The sequence below is a fragment of the Prionailurus bengalensis genome, chromosome B4, assembly GCF_016509475.1.
Source record: "Prionailurus bengalensis isolate Pbe53 chromosome B4, Fcat_Pben_1.1_paternal_pri, whole genome shotgun sequence".
Lineage (NCBI taxonomy): Eukaryota > Metazoa > Chordata > Mammalia > Carnivora > Felidae > Prionailurus > Prionailurus bengalensis.
Genome location: NC_057358.1, coordinates 22,026,336 through 22,041,639, shown reverse-complemented (window position 1 = coordinate 22,041,639; position 15,304 = coordinate 22,026,336). Strand labels below are relative to the sequence as shown.

At 38.2% G+C, this 15,304-nt stretch overlaps 1 pseudogene; it reads right to left on the bottom strand.

Annotated features, from left to right (window-relative positions):
* Positions 1 to 280: 280 nt before the first annotated feature.
* The window catches only part of LOC122473553, a 39,321-nt pseudogene continuing 24,297 nt past the window's right edge, over positions 281 to 15,304 (bottom strand).

The window sequence follows — 15,304 nt, the reverse complement described above, 5'->3', positions numbered from 1 at the left end:
CAGGCACCTTCCAGGGACCAGATGGAAAATTATCTATACTTACAAACCAATCCATAGCTACCATTTAGTCCGAACATCGTGTTTACAAAGAAGGAATAGCTCTGTTGGGAGCCAGGGTAGTTTTTTGCTTTTGTTTTTGTTTTTGTTTTTGTTTTTGAAGAGGGCAATATTTTAATATAAGAGAGGCTTTTTATCATATACTCTGTAGCTATTCAAGCCTCTAAACCAAACCCTTTAGCAAATACATGTTGGCAAAATCATGGAGACTCATAATTCTGGTTTACCGGAAGCTTTCTCCAGAGCAAAACAAGCTCTGATTCAACTCCTCGTTTTCTGCAACAAAAGAAGGAAGAGAAGAAGAAAGGGAAAAGGGGGAAGGGGGAAGGGGAAGGGAGAAGGGAAGGAAGGGGGAAGGGGAAAGGGAAGGAAGGAGGGGAAGGGCAGGAATGAAGATTAAAATGATTTCACGTAGGAAAACAGTATGGAGGTTCCTCAAAAAATTAAAAATAGAACTACCTTATGATCCAGCAATTGCACTACTGTGTATTTACCCAAAGAATCAAAGAAAATGAATTCAAAGGGATACCTGTACCCTTATGTTTATGGAAGCATTATTCACAATAGCCAAGATATGGGAGCAGGCCAAGTGTCCGTCGATAGATGAAGAGAGAAAGAAGATGTATATATATGAATGGAATATTACTTAGCTATAACAAAGAATGGGGGCACCTGGGTGGCTCAGTCAGTTAAGCATCCAACTAGAGCTCAGCTGTACTGACAGCTCAGAGCCTGGAGCCTGCTTAAAATTCTGTATCTCCCTCACTCTCTGCCCCTCCCCTACTTGTACCCAGTCTCTCTTTGTCTCTCTCTCTCTCTCAATAATAAATACACATTAATTAAAAAAAAAAAGAATGAGGGGCGCCTGGGTGACTCAGTCAGTTGAGCGTCCGACTTCGGCTCAGGTCATGCTCTCGCAGTTCATGAGTTCGAGCCCCACGTCAGGCTCTGTGCTGACAGCTCAGAGCCTGGAACCTCCATCAGATTCTGTGTCTCCCTCTCTCTGCCCCTTCCCCGCTCATGCTCTGTCTCTCTCTATCTCTCAAAAATGAATAAACGTTAAAAAAAATTTTTTGAAAAATAAATAAATAAATAAAAAAGAACGAAACCTTGCCATTTGCAATGACGTGGATGGAGCTAGAGCGTATAATGCTAAGCAAAATAAGTCCGAGAAAGACAAATAACCCTATGATTTCACTCATATGTGGAATTTAAGAAACAAAACAAACAAGCAAAGGGAAAAAAACAAGAGAAAGAGAGGGGAGAGAAACCAAGAAACAGACTCTTAACTATAGAGAACAAACTGGTTGCCAGAGGGGAGGAGGGGGGTGGGGAGAAATAGGTCAAGGAGATTAATTAAGGTATGCACTTGTTGTGATGAGCACAGAGTGATGGATGGAAGCGTTGAATCGCTATATTGTACACCTGAAACTAATATAACACTGTATGTTAACTAATTGGGAGTAAGATTCAAACTTTAAAAAATCAAAAATGAGGAAAATTAGTTCACATCGGGCTTACCTAAAAACGATTTGGCACATATATCTTTATATGTTTATTATATGTGTTTATAAAGAGAGACTATGGTCAAAATAATTTTAACAAATCGGTCCAATTGTGTGTGGACGCATTTTCAAAAAGACACGAAAAGAGTCATTTAAGCTCATGATAAAGAAAACATCAAAAATTGTAAACATTTGTTTTTAGGACATAGTAAATTTGGTATAAAACACTGGAATTTTCCTGTAACTTCTCTCAAGACTTGGATTTGCTCTTAATATTTTATGCCTCATGATATATTAATAGCTCTGTATTTGAACAGTATAGCTTTGTATAGTACCTTCTAATCCTGGTAGAGTTAACCTCAAAGACAAAATCTAAGTGGCTGATTTCTCTTAAGAAGTTAAAGTCCTAAACTGATACATTCAAATTTTAAAAATGTCATAACCGAAACAAGCAGTTGGCATGACATATTTATAAATAGTACACCTAAAGTACCATCGCAGATGAACAATAATTTTGCAATTAAAAAACTGGATTTGGCTGGGGTTATTTATATTTAAAATATGATAACATTTAACTTACACATGTGTCCATATGTTGAAATGCTACTGCTCCGTAGCTTTTCCGATAGGAGTTCGAACATTCCCTGGATCTGCTTTTCCATGAGTCACAGACTACTCATCCTAAATGGACTATATTGAGACCAAAGAACATTTTTGTCACATTATGAAACCTAATGAGGAATAGTAAAGAGTCAGTTTGTTGTTTTCAATTCCGATTTGGGGGAAGGCTTCCTCAAAGGGTGGGTTTTGAGGGTTTTTATAAGGGATGCTTTTATAGGTAGATTTGCTTATGTGCGAACAATGGTGCTGCTACAGTTTTCATTCTTCCCATCAGTGGTATCAAGTCAGGGAAAGTCTTGGCCAAGAGAATAGATTTAGAAGATCAAGTACCTATCAGACTTGTTTCCTGCCCCAAAGAGCCTACGATCTGGTACTCTTTTCTGCTTTCCATGTGACTCCCTGTGAGTTCTGCTTTGGGATTTGGGGATCCAGACGCTTACGTCTGGGCAAGTAGGGGAGGACTGAATTTATAAGAGCCAATTAGAATTTCTTAAGAGGCATCAGGAAGTCTTTTTAAGTGGATGTAGTTACAGTGCTTTGATTTTCTCTGAATTGAGCGAAGCAGCTTCAGTCTAAGACTAAAAAGCACACTTGCTTTTATCCTTCAGTCCTTCCAGAACACTTATTTCTTTAACCCCATTTTCTGCCTGGTCTCCTTCCACTTTAGCACAGAGTAGTTTTGGGGTTTTGGTGTGTTTTTTTTTCTTTTTCATTTAGATTGTCTAATTCAAGCAATTAGAACTTAGGTACCTCTGGGCAGAGCCCTTGTCTGCCTATGTGTTTATAAAGCATTATGTACACTTACTGTACTTTATAAATAATAATAACAGTAATCACCTTCTATACAAAATTAGAATGTTAGCATATTCAACTAGTCTAGTATGCTGATTTGCTTTAGTGCTTCATAATTATCTCATGAAACCAATGGTATAATGGGCACTACATTATACAATCTTCCAAAAATATATTCCTATATATTCCGGCAGAGAGATGCACCTGTGTTTTCCTCCACCCACCTCTAAGATACAGAAATGGCAGGGTGATACTTAAGTTGTATTCATGTTGCAAACTATTCAAAGTCATCTCCTTTTCAGCCTTTTCCTCCCTAAAAGCCAGGCAGCATTAAGTATGGTTAAGAGATATATGCGTCCTAAGTAACTCGAACAAGAAGATGGGAAGCTGTAATTTTCCCCACATAAAGGGCAGCATGAGAATTGTGGATTGCCACACTCTTATTGCAGGAAATGTAAAGCCTCGCGGCCTTTATGTAAGGTTCAACCACTGGTGACTACCAACGGCCATTGCTGTAACCTGCTTGAGCCTTCATTGTCTGATTAAACAGCAACCAGAAAATTAGTCGGACTTTGGGGTAAAAACAGAGAACTGCCTCTCATTTTCAACCTCAGAGGAAAGAGCAAAGAAAGTGTGGAAAACACAGTGGATAAATACCTCTTGGTTCGCAGTAAGCAGCACTGCTGGTCTCTTCCTGCAACAAACTTGCCAGGTTGAGGTAATTAAGTTAGTACTGCGGCTTAAATCATTAGGCAGACAGGTCACATGCCCAGAACACCCATGGCATTTGAAAATATATAGTGTTGAAAGAGCAGCACTACATAAAATTGAAAACCTCACACCATTTTACTACCAAGAAGAGGGAGCTCCCTGCCTTCCTTTGCTTTTTTTGCCCAGGGGTTTTCTTCTAATGCAGTAATGTTATTTTAATGTGCCAGAATGGAAACCCCGGCCAGAGACTTCTGCAGTCAAAAATTCCACTGTCTCAGGCTGTATTTTTAGTCCTCTGAATTAATTGGATATAGCACCCTATAGTAAAAATCCCTTTGACACTGCTTCAGAAATACCTAAGGCATGGTTCCCAGAAAGAACTGCCAGCCGGCCACAGAGCTGAGCCGCTCTGGCAAAGGTGCTGAATCTGTACCCAACAGTCCTGGCTCTTCCAGGTTCTTTCCAGCAAAGCAAAACCCATTGATTTTTACAGTACATGGAGCTGACTTTGGAAGATGCTATCATTTGAAACATTATGCGATCTGCCAAAATACTCACTAGGTATGTATGTCTTCACTTGCAGCTGCTTAAAAAAATTTTTTTTAATAATAAAAAAAGATTGACCTAATCCTCAAACGTGTGCGTGAAAGACCATGGCAAATGAGAAATTCAAGTCAAAATGCCCTCCGGAACATTCCCATTAAAATGATTAAAGGGGAGATGTACGGTGACTGTACCTGTCCCCTAGCAACAGCTTCTGAAGTTTGAAACTATACGTATTCTTAGTGAAAGCACCATCAGAAGATATATACACCACTCGGTACTGGGCAGGGAAAAAAATATATATCCAAGGAGAAATATTTATAGTGGCAAAGGAGAGGTGGGTTTAAGGTGAAACATGTTGGCCCAGCTTGAGTTTAAACTTGCATCCCAGAGGTCTTCTTACAAGAGAGGAGTAGAAACAGAAATTGCTCTGGATATTTTGAGAAAGCGGTGACTCAGTGTCCAGAATTAGGGGCTCACAGAACCGTTGGAAGATCTAGAGGGAAAAGTTCTGACTGGAGATCTGAGGTTCCAGAAATGACATGCAAAAAAATACAGAACTGAACTTGTGGGGCAGCCATGACTTCTGAGGCTGCCACTGAAGCCTCTAGGTGCATAGATCTGTTCCACCTCCGCTGTACTGCTGCAGCTGTTTCTGGACATTCAGAAGGCAGGAGACCGCCAATGCAGGGAAATGGTAATTTCTGTGACTTTCTCTGCCAGCAGAAATACCCAAAGCTGGGAGGAAGGTGGCTTGTGCCTCGTTGGCCATCTCTTTGGACATGTTTCAAGAAGAGTTAGTGCTTGGTTCTTGGGACTTTTCCCTCACCTGGTTTCTTGTTATTATTGTTTATAAAATATTTTAGAAGGGCCAAGAAAAAAGAATTCAGACACCAGAGTCACTGTTAACATCGCTGTTATAATTTAAGGCATTACAGACAGTCTTGGGGAACAAATAAGCAAGTAAGCTTTGAAAGAATAGTACATTTCTTTATAGGTTTCTTAGCTTTAAAAAAAAGCCTCTTGGCCTTTAAAATAAAATTTGTATGTAGCTTTAAGTGGATGTAGTCTAAAAATACGTGATCTGTTTGTCCAGGCCCCCATAACAGCAGAGACTTAATAGGCACGGTGCGCACACCCGCGCGCACACACACACACACACACACACACACACACACAGCATTTCTACAATTCCACCCCACACTCTATTACAGGACTTTAATCCTCCACCCAAAGAGAATCCCTTGCATTGTCCTGAGGAGTCCAGCTCTAGGCCAGAAATCCTATGTGGGATCTTTTAGGACCAACCAGAGGAAATTACAAAGGCTTTGCCTGGCAGCCCCCATGGGCAGGGGAAGCGGGGGAAGCTGCCCTCTCCACACCAGAGTTGGTGCACAGCCACTGCATTGCCATTTTCCAGAGGGAGTTGCAGTCAAGGGGCTCTGGGCTCCCAAGGCCAGCCATGCTCACCCTCAGATCTGTATTCCGAGCATAGGCACCTCCATTTAGAAACCTCCTTATGGAGACCTTGACTGAGGCACTTTTCTCAACTCTGAGTCAGTGCTTTTCCATTCCTCGGCCTTCATCCCCTTCCTCCTCTTCACCCATGAGTGCGTAAAAACGCAGAAGACTTTGTTCAGGGCTCCACGGCAGTGAGCCTATCTTGCGACCACCCCCGATCTTTGCGGATCTACCCGACCTTTGCCCGGTGCCATTCCATGGAGAAAATGGAACACTGGGCAGCCGGCGCCACTTTTTGCCTCTTGCTTGCGTTGTCACAGTAGAGGAGCTTGATTGTTACTTTCAGTTTGGCTGTTGTCCCAATTGATCACCTCAGCATCTGGTTGTTCAGCAGCTCCTGACCCCATATGCCCCAATTGTTTCGGAGCCCTTGCAGGGTTCCTTCACGAAAGGGACTCCCAGCTACCTTGGGGAGCCTGCGGTTTCCCTCTTCTCTAGTTCCTGGCTAGTCCGGGGGACCGGGAAGTGCCCTCTGAATTGTCATTGGTGGCACTGGTGCCGTCTCGCTGTGGTATGACACTCCTCCATCTAGCTGACTTGTGTCAGATCTTCATGCTGCACTATGGGTATTGCTGGTACTCTCTCTTGCCAATGGACTTCACAGTCCTTCCTATTTCTACTTCTGTTGTTATTTCCTTTGAAGGAAAATTCCATATATATTCCATATATATATATATATATATATATATATATATATATATATAATTTTATATATTCCGTACTTATATATATGGGATTTCAAAAATTATAGAATTTAAAAAATTATGGAATTTTAAAAAATTTATAAAATTCCATAGTTATATATATGGAATTATATATATATACACATATATACATATATATGTGTGTGTATATATATATATATATATATATATATATATATATATATCTGAGGTTTAATTTGCTTAGGGACTTGGAAAGGGTTCCATGAAATGGGTCATTCATTTTTGTTAGAATTCCCTCCAAGTCGCTGACACAAGGTGATGGAGAGAGAGGATTATCTGAGTGACAGACATTCTCAAAATGACCCCTTTCTCGCTACACCCCAGATCTTTTAGACCCCTCCTTTCTCTGAGAATGAGGCGAGCAGTTGTAGGAGTCGTTCTTGGCCACTGGTAGTTGGTACAGTTCATGGACTCACTCAGTTGTCATCCCACACCTGGAGTTGGAGAGGCCAAAAAAGCTACAAACTTCATTTCTCACTGTTCCTTTACCTAAGGTTCAGGATTCAAGTTAGGGCTCACTGATAGATACACTCACACAAGATTTCCATGTCTGTGCATGGGCTAATTGCATATGGTTGCCTTTCTCCATTTTTCTAGGACTCCCTGGAAAGCAGTACAGATTGGGCAAAGGGAAATAGATCATTCCTTCTTAGATTTTTGGTGAAGACTTTCGACATCCCTTAGGCTATGCTTTGTTTTTGTATTCTTTCTGACTGCCACCTGCACACACATTTTTGGAACTCTTCAAGTGAATCTGAGGGAAATGGAGACAGACAGACGTACACCCTGGAATAAAATACAGGCTTTTCTTTCTTGAGGACTAACAAAAGATTCACATACTTCTAATTTGGGCAGTTTCTTTTAAAATACAGCTAACGTCCAATTATTTTATGTTGATTATTTTTAGTATTTGGCCTATATACAGGGCATATGTCATGTTTCTGGCTTCCCAACACTTTCTAGCACCTTTCTAATTTGGGGAAATGTTCTACTTTGTGAGTTTCACCTTTTCAAGATTAAACACGTGGATGGCTCACTTGTTCAACCTCCTTTGCAGCTAGAGCACAGGCAGGTAACGGCACCTGTAGTCTGTTACACCCCCAGGAGACTTCAGTCCAGAAGTGAGCCACATGAGAGACAGCCTCTGTGCAGATAATCAATATAGCAGAGAGAATGATGGTGAAGACACTCAGCTTTTAGCAGAAGCTATGTTTGCAAAGTCTTTTTGACTGGAGTCAGGGCTGGCAGCGGGAGCAGCTGAAGCCATGTTGGGTTGTGGGCAGCCTTATGAAGCCAACTTTCTAGTGCAATGGCAACAGTGGTGCTATTACTCCTCTAGCAGATTCTATCGTGTGGCTTCAAAGTGTTAGCAAAATGTTAGTCCTGAGGTTGGTGGTATACACTGGGATTATGTTGAATCTGTAGATCAGTTTGGAGAGAATTGATATCTGATCAGTTTTAAGTCTTTCAACTGATGAGCACAATATATTTTCCTTTTTACTTAAGTCTCCTAAAATTCCTCTCAGCGTGGTTTGTAGTTTTCCATGTACGAGTTTCGCACATTGCTTGTTGTACTCATCCCAAATATTTCATAATTTTGGTACTGCTGTAATGATATTTTTTTAATTTTTAATTTATTATAGCTCATACACAGAAACACATTGACTTTCGTACATTGATGTTGTATCCTGCAACTTTTCTAAATTGTTATTAGTTCTAGTAACATTTTGTACATTTCCATCAAATTTTCCCCTGTAGACAATCATGTCATGTGTGAATAAAAACAGTTTAGTTCTTCCTTTCTGATCTTGCTGCCTTTTATTTCTTTTCCTTGCCTGGTTGCACTGGCTAGAAACTCCATATGATATCTGATAGATATAGGCCATTCAGGTTATCTGATTTCTTCTTGAGTGAACTTTAGTGCTTTGTGTATTTCAAGGCATTTGTTCATTTCCTCAAAGTTGTCAAATTTATTGGCATGAAGTCCTTCATGATATGTCTTTATTGCCCATCTATTATTTGTAAAATCTGTACTTATGTCTCCTCTTTTATTTCTGATATTGTGTGATAATGTGGGTCTTATCTTTTTTCTTTGTAATAAATCTGATTATCAACTTTATTTTTTCAAAGAACCAGCTTTAAGTTTCACTGATTTTTTTTCTATCGTTTCTTTGTTTTCCATTCTAATCTTTAATTATGTCCTATCTTCTGTTTACTTTGGGTTTAATTTGCTCCTTTTTTAATTTTCTTATAGTGGAAACTGAAGTCAAAGATTTGAGAACTTTCTTATTATCCAACAATATAGGCATTTAGTGCTGTAAATCACCCTCTAATTACTGCTTGAGTAGCATCCCTCATATTTTGATATTTTCTGTTTTCACTGTCATTCAGTACAAAATACTTTCTGATTTCTTTTTGAGCTTTTAATTAACCCCTGAGTTATTTAGAAGTATGTTATTTAGTTGCCAAATATTCGGAAATTTTCCAGACACTTCCTGTTATTGATTTCTAACTGAATACCACTGTGGTCAGAGAACTTGTTGAGACTTTTTTTATGCTCCAAAACTCAATCTATCTTGGCAAATGTTCAATACGAATTTGAAAGGAAATTGTGTTTTTGTTGCTGTTAAAATTTTCTATAAATATCAATTAGGTCAGGATTTATAGTGTCTTTCAAATGCTCTACATCCTTATTGACATTTTGTCTCTTGTTTATTCTATCAGTTAGATTTGATTCTTTTATTACACTTGTGTATTTGTCTATTTCTCCATGCAGTTCTATCAGTTTTTTGATCAACTTCATGTATTTTGGAGCTTTTTTACTAGGTACATAAAATTGTAGGATTGTCATGTCCTCCTGATGAGTTGAAGTCTTTGTTCTTATGAAATCATCATTTATACAACATAATATACTTTGTTCTGAAGTCTACTTTGTCTGATGTTAATGAACTATTCCAGCTATTTTTACATTAGCATTGGCATGGTATATCCTTTTCCATTATTTACTCTTTTTAAAAAAATTTTATGTTTATTTTTGAGAGAGAGAGAGAGACAGGGCACAAGCAGGGGAGGGCAGAGAGAGAAGGAAACACAGAATCTGATGTAGGCCCCAGGCTTGGAGCTATCTGCACAGAGCCCGATGCTGGGCCCAAACCTGGGAACCATGAGATCACAACTTGAGCGTAAGTTGGACGCTGAACCGAGTGAGCCACCCAGGCGCCCCTCCATTACTTTACTCTTATTTGTGTCTAACATATTTAAAGTGGGTTTCTTAGAGCCGCCAATTGTTAGGTCATGCTTTTTGGCCAATCTGGAAGAAGTCTCTGCCTTTTAACTAAGGTTTTTAAATGCTTTAATTTTATGTGATTAATTACATAGTTAAATTTAAATCTACTATCTTGTTGGCATCTGGGTGGCTCATTTGGTTAAGCAGCTGATCTTTGATTTTGGCTCAGGTCATGACCTCATAGTTCATGAGACTGAATCCTAACATCAGGCTCTGCACTGACAGTGTGGAGCCTGCTTGGGATTCTCTCCCTCCCTCTCTCTCTCTGCCTCTCCCCAACTTCTGCACTCACTTTCTCTCTTTCTCTCAAAAATAGATAAATATTTTTTTTAAAAAATAAAAATAAATCTACCACCTTGTTATTTGTCCCATCTATTTGTTCCCTTTTTCTTCATTTCTCACATTTTTTTAATTAATAAAATATTTTTGTAGTTCTATTTTATCTCCTTTGTTGGCTTATTAGATATTACTCTTCACTTTGTTATTTTAGCAGTTGCTTTAAGGGCTTTAGTACTTATATTTAATTTATCTTTAGTATGCATCTTTAACTTATCTTTAACATCAAGTGATGTCATACCACATTACATCTCATAAAAGAACTTTGACAGCATACTTCCATTTCAACCACCCTATCATGTGTGCTGTTGTAGTCATATATTTTATTTCTACATGTTTTCCATGCCGCAATACATTATTATTTTTGTGTGTGTACATAGTCAATTATCCTTTACAGACATTTAAGTAAGCAGGGAAAAGTCCTTTTACATTTACACACAGAGTTACTTTTTCTAACGTTCTTCATTCCATTGTGTATATCCATATTTCCATCTGGTATTTTCATTCTGTCTGATGGACTTTCTCCAATATTTCTTGTATTATGCCTCTGTTGGTGATGAATTCTTTCAGCTTTTGTATATCTGAAAAAGTCCTTACTTCTTGTGTGAATTTAAAAGTTAGTTTTACCGAGTATAGAATTCTCAGTTGACCATTTTTCTTCCACTAAACTTTCCAGATGTTACTCCATTGCTTTTCTCTTGTATAGTTTTTGTGGCAAAATCTTCTATAATCCTCATCTTTGTTTCTCTCTATTTAATATGTCTTTTTTTTTTCCCTCTCTGGCTCCTTTTGAGATTTTCTCCTTATGGTTTGCAGAATATGATTGTATGTGTTTTGATGTAGTTTTTGCTTTTGTATTTTGTTTTGGTTTGCTTTTGTTTGTTTGGAGCTCATTAGTCATCTTGGGTATATGGGGTTTTAGTTTTCATCAAATTTGAAACTTTTTCAGTCATTTTTTCAAATATTTTCTGAAAAAATTTCAACCTCATTGTCCTTTCTTCTATAGACTTCAAGTTCACATATTGAACCATTGAAGTGATTCTACATCTTAGTGATTCTCTTATTCTTGTTTTTTGTTTTTTGTTTTCCTGTTTTTCATTTTGCCTATTTTCTATTGCTGTGTCTCAAGTTTAATAATTATTACTTTTGCAATGTCTAATCTGACAATTATTTTACCAGTGACTTTTTTTCATCTCTGAGATTTTAGTTATCATCTCAGAAGTATGATTTAGGCTTTTTATTTATATCATTTTTCTACTTGCTCAGTCTTTCCTCCAGCTTTTTGAACATCTGGCATACAGTTTTAATAACTGTTTTAACATCTTTGTCTGCTAATTCTAGCATCTGTTTCAGTTCTGGGTCCACTTTGATTGGTCCAGGTTTTTATCCTCATTATGAATCATATTTTCTTGCTTCTTTGCATGCCTGGTAATTTTTGATTTGATGCCAGGAGTTAAGAATTTTATCTTGCTGGGTACTGGATATTTTTGTATTCCTATAAATCTTCTTAAGCTTTGTTCTTGGATACAGTTAATTTATTGCAAAACTGTTAGATTTGTTTGGATCTGGCTTTCCTGGTTTGTTAGGCGGGTTCAGAGTTGTGCCAGTCTATGGCTAATTATTTACCCACCTTCTTTTTTTTTTTTTTTTTTTTTAATTTTTTTATTTTTGAGACAGACAGAGCATGAGCAGGGGAGGGGCAGAGAGAGAGGGAGACACAGAATCCGAAGCAGGCTCCAGGCTCCGAGCCATCAGCACAGAGCCCGATGCGGGGCTCGAACTCACATACCGCGAGATCATGACCTGAGCCGAAGTTGGCGCTTAACTGACTGAGCCACCCAGGTGCCCCTACCCAACTTCTTACAAGAGGTTTCTGAGCATTCTACCATTGCTCCCAAAATTCAGTTTTTCCATTTCAGCTGGTGGCAACAGGCACTATTTCAGGGCCCCTTAATATATTCACTTTAACTTTTTGTAAGTGGTCTTTTCCCCTGCCTAGAGTAGTTTTTTCACATGCATGTGTATATTTGTACCCAGAAGAATACTGAAAAGGTAATATCTGGAGATCTCTGAACTACCCTCTCAATGTACCATTCTCCTCTCTAGTAATCTATCTTGAAAACTTTAGCAGACTCCATACCCCCAGATTCCCAACTCCATCTTGCATAATGCTCATGTCATTTGTTTCCCATTTTTCAGGGGAAAATGCTGTTTTTGGTTAATGAACAATGACTTGGAACTCATTGTTTAATATACTTTCCTAGGTTTTTGTTGTTGTTTTTGCTGTTGTTTCTGCCAGGAAACAATTCCTGTTACTCCATCTTGACAGAAGCAGGAGTCCCAAGTCAAAGTTTGTTGGTTATGCTTGCTGATTTAAGACTTTCCTGCAAAATTTTCTTGACTATTTCTAAGAGTCTCTGAGAGGTAACTTACATGTATATAAGTTAAATGTATTATTTGTACTGCAATCCCAGAGGAATTTTCATAGATGTCAACAATTTGATCTAAAATGTAGGTGGAGGGGCACCTGGGTGACTCAGTTGGTTAAGTGTCGGACTTCAGCTCAGGTCATGATCTTGCGGTCTGTGAGTTCAAGCCTTGCATCGGGCTCTGTGCTGACAGCTCAGAACTTGGAGCCTGATTTGGATGCTATGTCTCTCTCTTTTTTTGCCCCTCCCTGCTGGTGCCGTGTGTGTGTGTCTCAAAAGTAAACATTAAAAAATTTTTTAATATATAAACAAATAATAATATAAAATAAAGTAAAATGTAAGTGGATTGGAATGCCTGGATGGCTCAGTTGGTTAAGCATGCGACTTTTAATTTTGGCTCTGGTCATGATCTCATAGCTGTGGGATCGAGCCCCACATCAAGCTCCACACTGAACGTGGAGCCTGTTTAAAATTCTCTCTCTTTCCCTCTACCTCTCATGCTCTCTCTCTCTCAGAAAAAAAAAATGTATGTGGGAAAAAGGAAAGAGAAATACCAAAACAATTTTGAAACAGCAGAACAAAGTTGGAGGCCACATACTATCTTACCTTAAATTTCACTATAAACCAACAAAACAATGAGATATTGGTTCAAGGATAGATGAATGGAATAAGACATAAAGCCCAGAAATAGACTCATACAAATATAGTCTGTTTATTTTTGACAAAGGGACAAGGAAATCCAATGGTGGAAAGAATCATCTTTTAACAAATGTTGCTGGAAAAATTGGAGATACATAAATAAAAAAAGAAACATTGTTCTATACCTCACATCTTTATAGAAATTAACTCAAAGTAGGTTATAGATTGAAATATATCTAAAACAATAAAACTTTTATGAGAAAACACAGGAGAAAGAAAATATTATGACGTGGATTAGGTGAAGGATTCTTAGATATGACACTAAAAGCACATTTCATACAAGAAAAAATTGACCATTGCGTCTCACTAAAATGAGGAATTTATACTCTGTGAAAGTCACTATTAAAAGAGTGAAAAGGGGCACCTGGGTGGCTCCGTCAGTTAAGCATCTGACTCTTGATTTCAGTTCAGGTCAGGATCTCGTGGTCTCTGTGCTGTCAGGGTGGAGCCTGCTTGGGATTTTCTCTCTCCCTCTCTCTGAGCCCCTTGCTCACTCTTGCACGTGTGCTTGCTCTCTCTCTCTCAAAAATAAATAAATAAAACAAAAGAGTGAAATGACAATCCACAGACTAAGAGAAAATATTTGCAAACCAGACATCTGAAAAAGCAGCACTACACCCAGAATATATAAAAAAAAAAGTTTTGAAATTCAACCATAAGAAAACAAACATCCTATAGAAAACATGGGCAAAATATTTCAAAACCTACTCCTCCAAATAAGATATATAGATTACAAATAGGCATGTGAAATGATGATCATCATGGTTAGTCATTAGGGAAATGCAAATTAAAAGCACCATGTGATATCACTATTCACCTATTGAATGACTTAAAAAAACAGACAAATCTTAACAGTGCCAATCCTGGTAAGGCTCCAGAACAAATGGGACTCTCATACGTTGCTGATGAAAATGCAAAATGGTACAGGCACTCGGAAAAACAGTTGTCCGTTTTTTACAAGGTTAAGTATACACTTATCATTTGACCTACCAATCGTATTTCTAGGGGGTGGGATTTAAATGAAAATTTATTTTCATAAATAGGCCTGTATGTAGAGGTTTATAGAAGCTTTATTTATAACCACCAAACACTAGAACCAATCTAAATGTCCTTCAATGAAGGATTTGATGAACAATCAGTGATAATCTGTATAATGGAATACTAATCAGCAAGAAAAAATAAATTATTGATATATATAACAGGATGGATAAATCTCAAATGCATTATGCCAAATGAAATTAACTGGGCAAGGAAAGGTCACAAACGAATGATTCCATGAATATGATATGATAGCAAAGCAAAACCTTAGGAATATTGAAGAGATCAGAGGTTGCTCATGGTTAGGACTTAGAGGAGAGAGAGAATGCAAAGGGCAAGCATGAGAGTATTTTGGAGGAGGATGAAACGGTTCTATTTCTATTGTGGTGGTGGTTTGTGACTCTTTGCATTTGTCCAAACTCATGAAACTATAAACCAAAAAAAGTGAATGCTACTGTATGCAAATTTAAAAATAAAACTTAAAAACCTATATACTGAACATTGAGACACCCACCACTTTTCCATGACTCAACCCCAAGAACGCAGGCAACAAGGCTTTTTCCCCAAGGCTGGCGACTAGATAATTCTCTTCTCTTGAGATATAAAAAGACTGAGTGGAGGATGAGGGAAAGATTTGCATATACTGACATTTTATACTACTCACTGAAACAGCTGGGCCTCTGCTATGGAGCTCGCATGAAACCCTGGTAGAGGTGTCCTGTCTGCGCACACACATTTTCCAAACAGCTTCTTAATATCAAGAGACCTCCAAGAATCCATAGCATTTGGGGGAATGAAACAATGTAGAAAGTTGAAATAGGATTTTTTGACCTGCGCTTAATATCCACAAATAGGTAAAAGAAGCTATTGACTTGATAAAAGTTATAATAATAGTAAAAGACACAATCAGAGAAAAGTACAGAATTCTTGGAAATTCAAAGCAGGGTCAATAGAATAAAAAATACCAAAAGGGCTAGAAGATAAATTGAGGAGTACCTCCCAGAAGACAGAAGCTAAGATGAAGAGATACAAACCATGAAA